Consider the following 7,652-nt stretch of genomic DNA (forward strand, 5'->3'; position numbering starts at 1 on the left):
ATTTCTCATGGGAAAGGGGGTACCAGGCCAGCTACTTATTAGGATGAAGTTTAATACTTGGTTACAGTTCCTCTTTAAAGGGAACCAGAGATGAACGTTTCACACAAAATAAACATATCAGTTGATAGCTTGTAAAGAATAAATGCTCTACCTGATACTTTTGCCGCTCTGGTGTGCCTTTTTTAGTGTTTTTTATCCATTATTGCTCCAGGAAAAATCAAATATGGCCGCCGGCTCATATCACTTCTGCTTCCAGGTTATGAGGTGTTCTGGATGTGCTGTCTAGGCTATATGAGACTAGGCTGCTATCTAGGCTAAATGCAGCCTTTCATCTATGTGCTTTCATATTGGTATGATCTGCCTGTAGGAAGTGTCACTGATAATAACTGCATTTTCATTCCTATGAGAATCTAGTGCACACAGAGCACACAGGGATCATATTACAGCCACAGAGCTTCTCTCTCAGGAGCAGCCCCCTCCCATGTCATCACAGCTCTCAGTATGCAAAGCAGAAGATCTAAGCCAGGAGGGGGTGGGCTTGGGCTTGAAAGGACTTCACAGAAGAGTGACTCAGCTATAATGATTCCAGGTCAAACCTCGACTGAATTGTCGGTGGATTCTTATCACAGTTGCTAATAGACTAATTAAGCAGATAACAATGAAACTAAAAGCAGGGTAGGTGTTTACTGTCATGTTCCCACTGATAAATGTAATAAAATACATGAGGGTGCTTCATCTCTGGTTCTCTTTAAGTCTTTGAAGTACTCTTCTGAAGAATGACTTTAAACAAATAATAATAATTAAAACTAAGGTACATATAGACACTTGGTAATTCTCAAATTCCCTGCGTATGTTTAGGATTAATATTCAATCAAAAAAAGATCACTATTCAAAAGTTCAAAATATTTAAAATCGCATAGTACGTAATTCAAATGCATATATTGCATACAGCTAACTGGGTTGTTATAAAAGTTGTAAAAGTTCACACCGCATTGGGAGTATTCACCATAAATTCTGTGACAAAGAATGCAATATTCAGTCTACATTCAACAATCAACCCCCATTCACTCCTGAGCCACCCGATGCTGTTTATGCACAAAAATGTGCTAAGAAAAAAAAAAAAAAAAAAAATTGGTCAGATAATTCTAGGACCAAAATGTCCGAAAGCAGGGGGGTGAATGATAAATGATGGATATTCTAGCAGTAGAGACTGAGCTTAGAGTACTTCTCGTGGTTGCGCTTCAATTGCGCTTGCGGAATTCCGCCGGATGTAGATAATGGTGGATCACAAACTTGATGAACGGATCTTTTCCCCGATCAGCGGGGGTACTCACGCTCCTGCAGCTATCCAGGTGTACAGCGGTTGGTGTCGTCCTGTGCGGGGCTCCGAATGTCCTTGTCCGCAATCCAGGTGCGTATCTTCCGCTGGTTGCAGCGCTCCAGTTCCAGTGTAAGTGCTCCCTGACAGCGTGAGAGCTGTGCAGTGTGACAAGAGTCCTTCTGGATCTGCCTAGACGCCGGTGGTATGCTTCCGGGTATGGATGGTGACGTCACCCTTCTAGCGTGTTCGCAAGCGTTGGGTCTTCTGGTCTGCAGTACCTGATGGCCCTGCTGACACGCTATATCCCTCCAGCTGACGCGTTTCTGCGGTCCCGGCCGCCTTTATCAAAGCTTAATGGAAGTATACCAGTGTCTCAGCAAATCCTGGATATATTGTCTTTTCTGGTCACATGTCTGGTCACATGTCTTTCCCATAATGCACTCCAGTCTTAAAGAGACAGTAGTCCTTTCTCTTCCTCAATCCCTTTGTATTAGTTACATAGTTCTTTGTTGATGGAGGTAACTTAAACACCACTCAAAACGTGGTTTTGACACCATGCATAGGGGCATGAGGCCAGGTTATCACACATATTGTAAGTTCAATTCCCCCCCGCTTGTACTTTGTCCCATCTTCGGTTTATATATTACACATGCTGATTTATGCATGTGTCCCTACCAGCTCCAAGTGTTAGTGAGGAGGGTAGGAAGGAGGGGGAGGTGGGTGGGAGCGGGGGAAAGGAGTGTGGAGCAGTGGGGGAAAGGGGGGGAGAGAGATTGGGGAGTGGTATGGGAATGGATTGATCGGGGGGGTGGGGTACCAGGTGTGGGTGGCACCACAGAAGAGGAGGCGTGTATATAGAATGGAGGGCCCCAGGGTAGGGAGAGTGCCAGATGTAGGTGGCGCCCTCGATGGAGGGAAATCCTGGTGTTATACCTAGGCATCGGATGGATCAGTGCATCGGTGGCTCCACCCCACTCATACTCACAGGAGCCGAAGACACAATACCCCAAAGGTGCGCATTCAAAACCAGGGAGGAAGACCCACATGAACTCAGACCCAAACACACTCGATAGGTATTTTTTAGGGGATGGAAGAGTAGGAGGGGATGCAGGGGGGGGAGGCGGAAAGGAAAAAGGGCCCAGAAGATAGCATCACCAATGGGGAAAACTGAACGTGAAATGGGCATCTTCAATTTAAGCAAACAGGAGCTCACAGAGGCAGAAAAGGGCCTACTCTCCAAAGGATTGAAGTTCACACCAACACAGGGAACTAATAAATTCGAAACCTATATTGACATAAAGAAGTATGTGAGGAAACTATGCCTGAAGAAATACTTCATGAAGAACAAATCAGAAACAAGAAAGAACACAGAAAGTGACGCCTTCCAACACACTACCCTGAAGAACAGGTCCAAATTTTACCCCATTGAAGAGATGAGTAAAGAAATGAGGACATTTGAGAACCTAGTGGGTAGAGATCTGAAAAGATTGAGACTACGGAATGATAAAAGCCTAAATAACCTCAGTGCATTGGAAACACAGGCCCTCAAAGATCTCCAGAGGAACAAAAATGTAGCGATACGCCCTGCAGACAAAGGGGGGGGGGGGGGCATAGTGATACAGGACCAAGAGGACTACATGAGGGAGGCTAAGAGACTCCTAGATGACGAGAGAACCTATATAAGATTGAGAAGGGACCCAAAGAATGAATATATGAAGGAACTGAGGACCCTCACCAAAGAAGCTTATGACAAGGGGATCCTGAATAGGAAGGAACTCGAATTCATCAATATACCACACCCCAGAACAGCAATCTTTTATCATTTGCCCAAGATACATAAAGGGCTCTCAAATCCACCTGGGCGCCCGATCATCTCAGGGATTGGCTCAAACACCTCCAACCTCTCAAGATACATTGACAATTTCCTGCAGAAGTATGTGAAAAGCACTCCAGCCTTTTTAGAAGACACGAGGCACGTTCTTAATATCCTGGAAGACCTCGAGTGGGAAAATAATTGGTTGATGGGAACACTAGATGTCACCTCACTGTACACTATCATAGAACATGAGGAAGGACTAAGAGCAGTGGAAAATTTCCTGGGGCAAGATACATCTCTAGTAGAGGAACAGAAGAAATTCCTACTAGATGCCATTTGGTTTGTCCTCACTCACAACTCATTTGACTATGATGGTGACCACTACCTACAAATCAGCGGAACAGCTATGGGGACCAGGTTTGCGCCGGGGTACGCAAATCTATTTATGGCCAACTGGGAGTCTAAATGTATATATGGACCGGAAGGCCCGGGCGCAAACCTGGTCCTTTGGAGGAGGTTTATAGATGACATCATATTTATATGGAGAGGTGACCGCACTTCATTAGATATGTTTCTGAGTGAAATTGGACACAATCAGCTGGGACTAAAATTCACAGCAGAGGTGAGTGAGACCTCCATCCATTTCTTAGACTTAGAGATCTTTGTGGAGAATAATCAGCTGAAGACTAAGACTTACACAAAACCCACAGACGTTAATGGATACATATTAGCACAGAGCTGCCACTTTCCTCCTTGGTTAAGTAACATACCGAAGGGTCAATTAATGAGAATTAAGAGGAACTGCACTGAAGATCTTCAGTACACTAAAGAGGCAGGAGATATGATCCAGAGATTCAAGGACAAAGGATATGAGGAAGACATCCTGAGACGAGCAAGAGAGACTGTAGACAGAGTAGGAAGGAGTGACCTACTCAAGAAGAGAATAAGGGGGGACACTGAGGAGCACAATTTGAAAATTAGTTTAAAATACAACATACAAAGTAAACGAACCCGGAAAATCATTGAGAAACACTGGGATATCCTGAGGGGCGACAGGCTACTGAATGAGATTATCCCAGAGAAACCATCTTTCATTTACAGGAAACCAGGCACAATTGGACTCAAGATTGCCACAGCAGCCAATGGCAAAAGAGAAGAGAATAGAAAAACAAAGAACGGTGGGTTTGTACGCTGTGGGAGATGCAAATGCTGCCGAAGGACAAGAGGATACAGTAAGATCACCACAATCAACTCAGGCAAAACGGAGTATAAAATTAGAGACCTTATACCATGTGACACAAAAGGGGTAATCTACAGCATCATTTGCCCCTGTGATAAGATATATGTAGGGAGGACGAAGAGGTGCCTCAGAGAGAGGGTTAATGAACATCTCCGTAATATTGAAAAGGGTTGGAACGGCCACCCACTCTCTAAGCACTACAAAAGGCATCACAAGTGCAGTGTCCTGGATACAAAATTTATGGGGTTAGAAATTGTGACCAAGGACAGTAGGGGGGGGGGGGCGATTACATCTCAAAAATGTCCTGTAGGGAAGGATACTGGATTTTTGAACTAGACTCCATGGCACCAAAGGGACTGAACATGGAGTTTGAGTTGTTTGGGTTCCTGTGAGTATGAGTGGGGTGGAGCCACCGATGCACTGATCCATCCGATGCCTAGGTATAACACCAGGATTTCCCTCCATCGGGGGCGCCACCTACATCTGGCACTCTCCCTACCCCGGGGCCCTCCATTCTATATACACGCCTCCTCTTCTGTGGTGCCACCCACACCTGGTACCCCACCCCCCCGATCAATCCATTCCCATACCACTCCCCAATCTCTCTCCCCCCCTTTCCCCCACTGCTCCACACTCCTTTCCCCCGCTCCCACCCACCTCCCCCTCCTTCCTACCCTCCTCACTAACACTTGGAGCTGGTAGGGACACATGCATAAATCAGCATGTGTAATATATAAACCGAAGATGGGACAAAGTACAAGCGGGGGGGAATTGAACTTACAATATGTGTGATAACCTGGCCTCATGCCCCTATGCATGGTGTCAAAACCACGTTTTGAGTGGTGTTTAAGTTACCTCCATAAACAAAGAACTATGTAACTAATACAAAGGGATTGAGGAAGAGAAAGGACTACTGTCTCTTTAAGACTGGAGTGCATTATGGGAAAGACATGTGACCAGACATGTGACCAGAAAAGACAATATATCCAGGATTTGCTGAGACACTGGTATACTTCCATTAAGCTTTGATAAAGGCGGCCGGGACCACAGAAACGCGTCAGCTGGAGGGATATAGCGTGTCAGCAGGGCCATCAGGTACTGCAGACCAGAAGACCCAACGCTTGCGAACACGCTAGAAGGGTGACGTCACCATCCATACCCGGAAGCATACCACCGGCGTCTAGGCAGATCCAGAAGGACTCTTGTCACACTGCACAGCTCTCACGCTGTCAGGGAGCACTTACACTGGAACTGGAGCGCTGCAACCAGCGGAAGATACGCACCTGGATTGCGGACAAGGACATTCGGAGCCCCGCACAGGACGACACCAACCGCTGTACACCTGGATAGCTGCAGGAGCGTGAGTACCCCCGCTGATCGGGGAAAAGATCCGTTCATCAAGTTTGTGATCCACCATTATCTACATCCGGCGGAATTCCGCAAGCGCAATTGAAGCGCAACCACGAGAAGTACTCTAAGCTCAGTCTCTACTGCTAGAATATCCATAATTTATCATTCACCCCCCTGCTTTCGGACATTTTGGTCCTAGAATTATCTGACCAATTTTTTATTTTTTTTTTCTTAGCACATTTTTGTGCATAAACAGCATCGGGTGGCTCAGGAGTGAATGGGGGTTGATTGTTGAATGTAGACTGAATATTGCATTCTTTGTCACAGAATTTATGGTGAATACTCCCAATGCGGTGTGAACTTTTACAACTTTTATAATAACCCAGTTAGCTGTATGCAATATATGCATTTGAATTACGTACTATGCGATTTTAAATATTTTGAACTTTTGAATAGTGATCTTTTTTTGATTGAATATTAATCCTAAACATACGCAGGGAATGTGTATGCATTATACGCACTCTAGCTATATGCGGTGCAACTTTTTATAGATTTTAAATTCTGTATTTTTAGCATTTGACCTTGTGCCTTGAAATCTATCCTGAATATACACAAGCCATAACAATCTATTAAAGCTTATATTATCCAACTACTACTCTCAGAGTTGTTCATACCTATATACACTCCATTTATAACACAACTGTATGCAATATATGGATTTGAATTACATGCTATGCGATTTTATATATTTTTTGTACCTTTGAATAGGGATTTTTTTGATTGAATATTAATCCTAAACACATACAGGGTACGTGTATGCAATATATGCACTCTAGCTAAATGCTGTGAGACTTTTTACAGATTTTAAATTCTGTATTTTTAACATTTGACCTTGTGCTTTGAAATCTATCCTGAATATATACAGACCATAACAATCTATTAAAGCTTATATTATCCAACTACTACTCTCAGCGCTGTTCATACCTATATAGACTCCATTTATAACACAACCAGAGGTGGTTGGGATTGGGAACCCCTGGCCAGTGAACAGCAGCGGGTGAAAAGAACCACACTATCCCCATCTGTACTCCCATACCACCTAAGCGCCTCTCCACCTTTTTAAAAATTCTCAAATTCAATGAATTTTGCAAAATCTAGAACCTGATTCAATTAGAAGAGGCAATCTTAATACTTCAAAACGGAAGCTACTCAGCTTGTGAATCAGTTCCTTCCAATATGTAAGCAGTGGCAGTACGATGGCAGTGGCAGTACAGGCAAACTGCTTGTTTCACTCCTGGTATCAGCATCGGCCTGGTGTGTTTTGTTTTTTTTGTATGCATTTCGCCCTTGCTACTTTTAATGGCAAAACATCCCTTATTGTCTTTTCCGAAAATTATACTAGTTATAATGATAATACTATTCCAATTGTATTTAAACTTCACAATATATGTTCTCACTATTGTTCTTGTTCCAATTTGTTGCGTATTTTTGTCCACTGGCTAAGTATACATTATAGGTCTAAACTGTTATCTGTAATTTTTGTAAGCACATTTAATTCTGTGTCTAGGGTTAGTCAATGAGATTCGAATACGTTTGAGTTAATGCAGCATTATGCAAGTTGTGTGTGCAAATGTATGCAGCATGAAAATGAACCAATCAATCAAATCAATCCTGCTGAGGCAAATTTGGATTGGTCCTTTTTCAAGTTGCATAAATTTGCATAAAAAAATGCATAATCCTGCATCAACTCGAAAATGTTTGCATCTCATTGACCATCCTTAGCCAAGTCCGCTAAATAAATCGAAAAACATATATTTTATTAGATTGTACCTGTACTGATTCTGACAAAATAAGAGACGAGAGAACCCCAAAAGCTAATCCTATTGCAATTTTTGTTGATGTAAAATGTATCACATAAGGCATTG

This window comes from Hyperolius riggenbachi, chromosome 12, assembly GCF_040937935.1.
Source record: "Hyperolius riggenbachi isolate aHypRig1 chromosome 12, aHypRig1.pri, whole genome shotgun sequence".
Taxonomy (NCBI): domain Eukaryota; kingdom Metazoa; phylum Chordata; class Amphibia; order Anura; family Hyperoliidae; genus Hyperolius; species Hyperolius riggenbachi.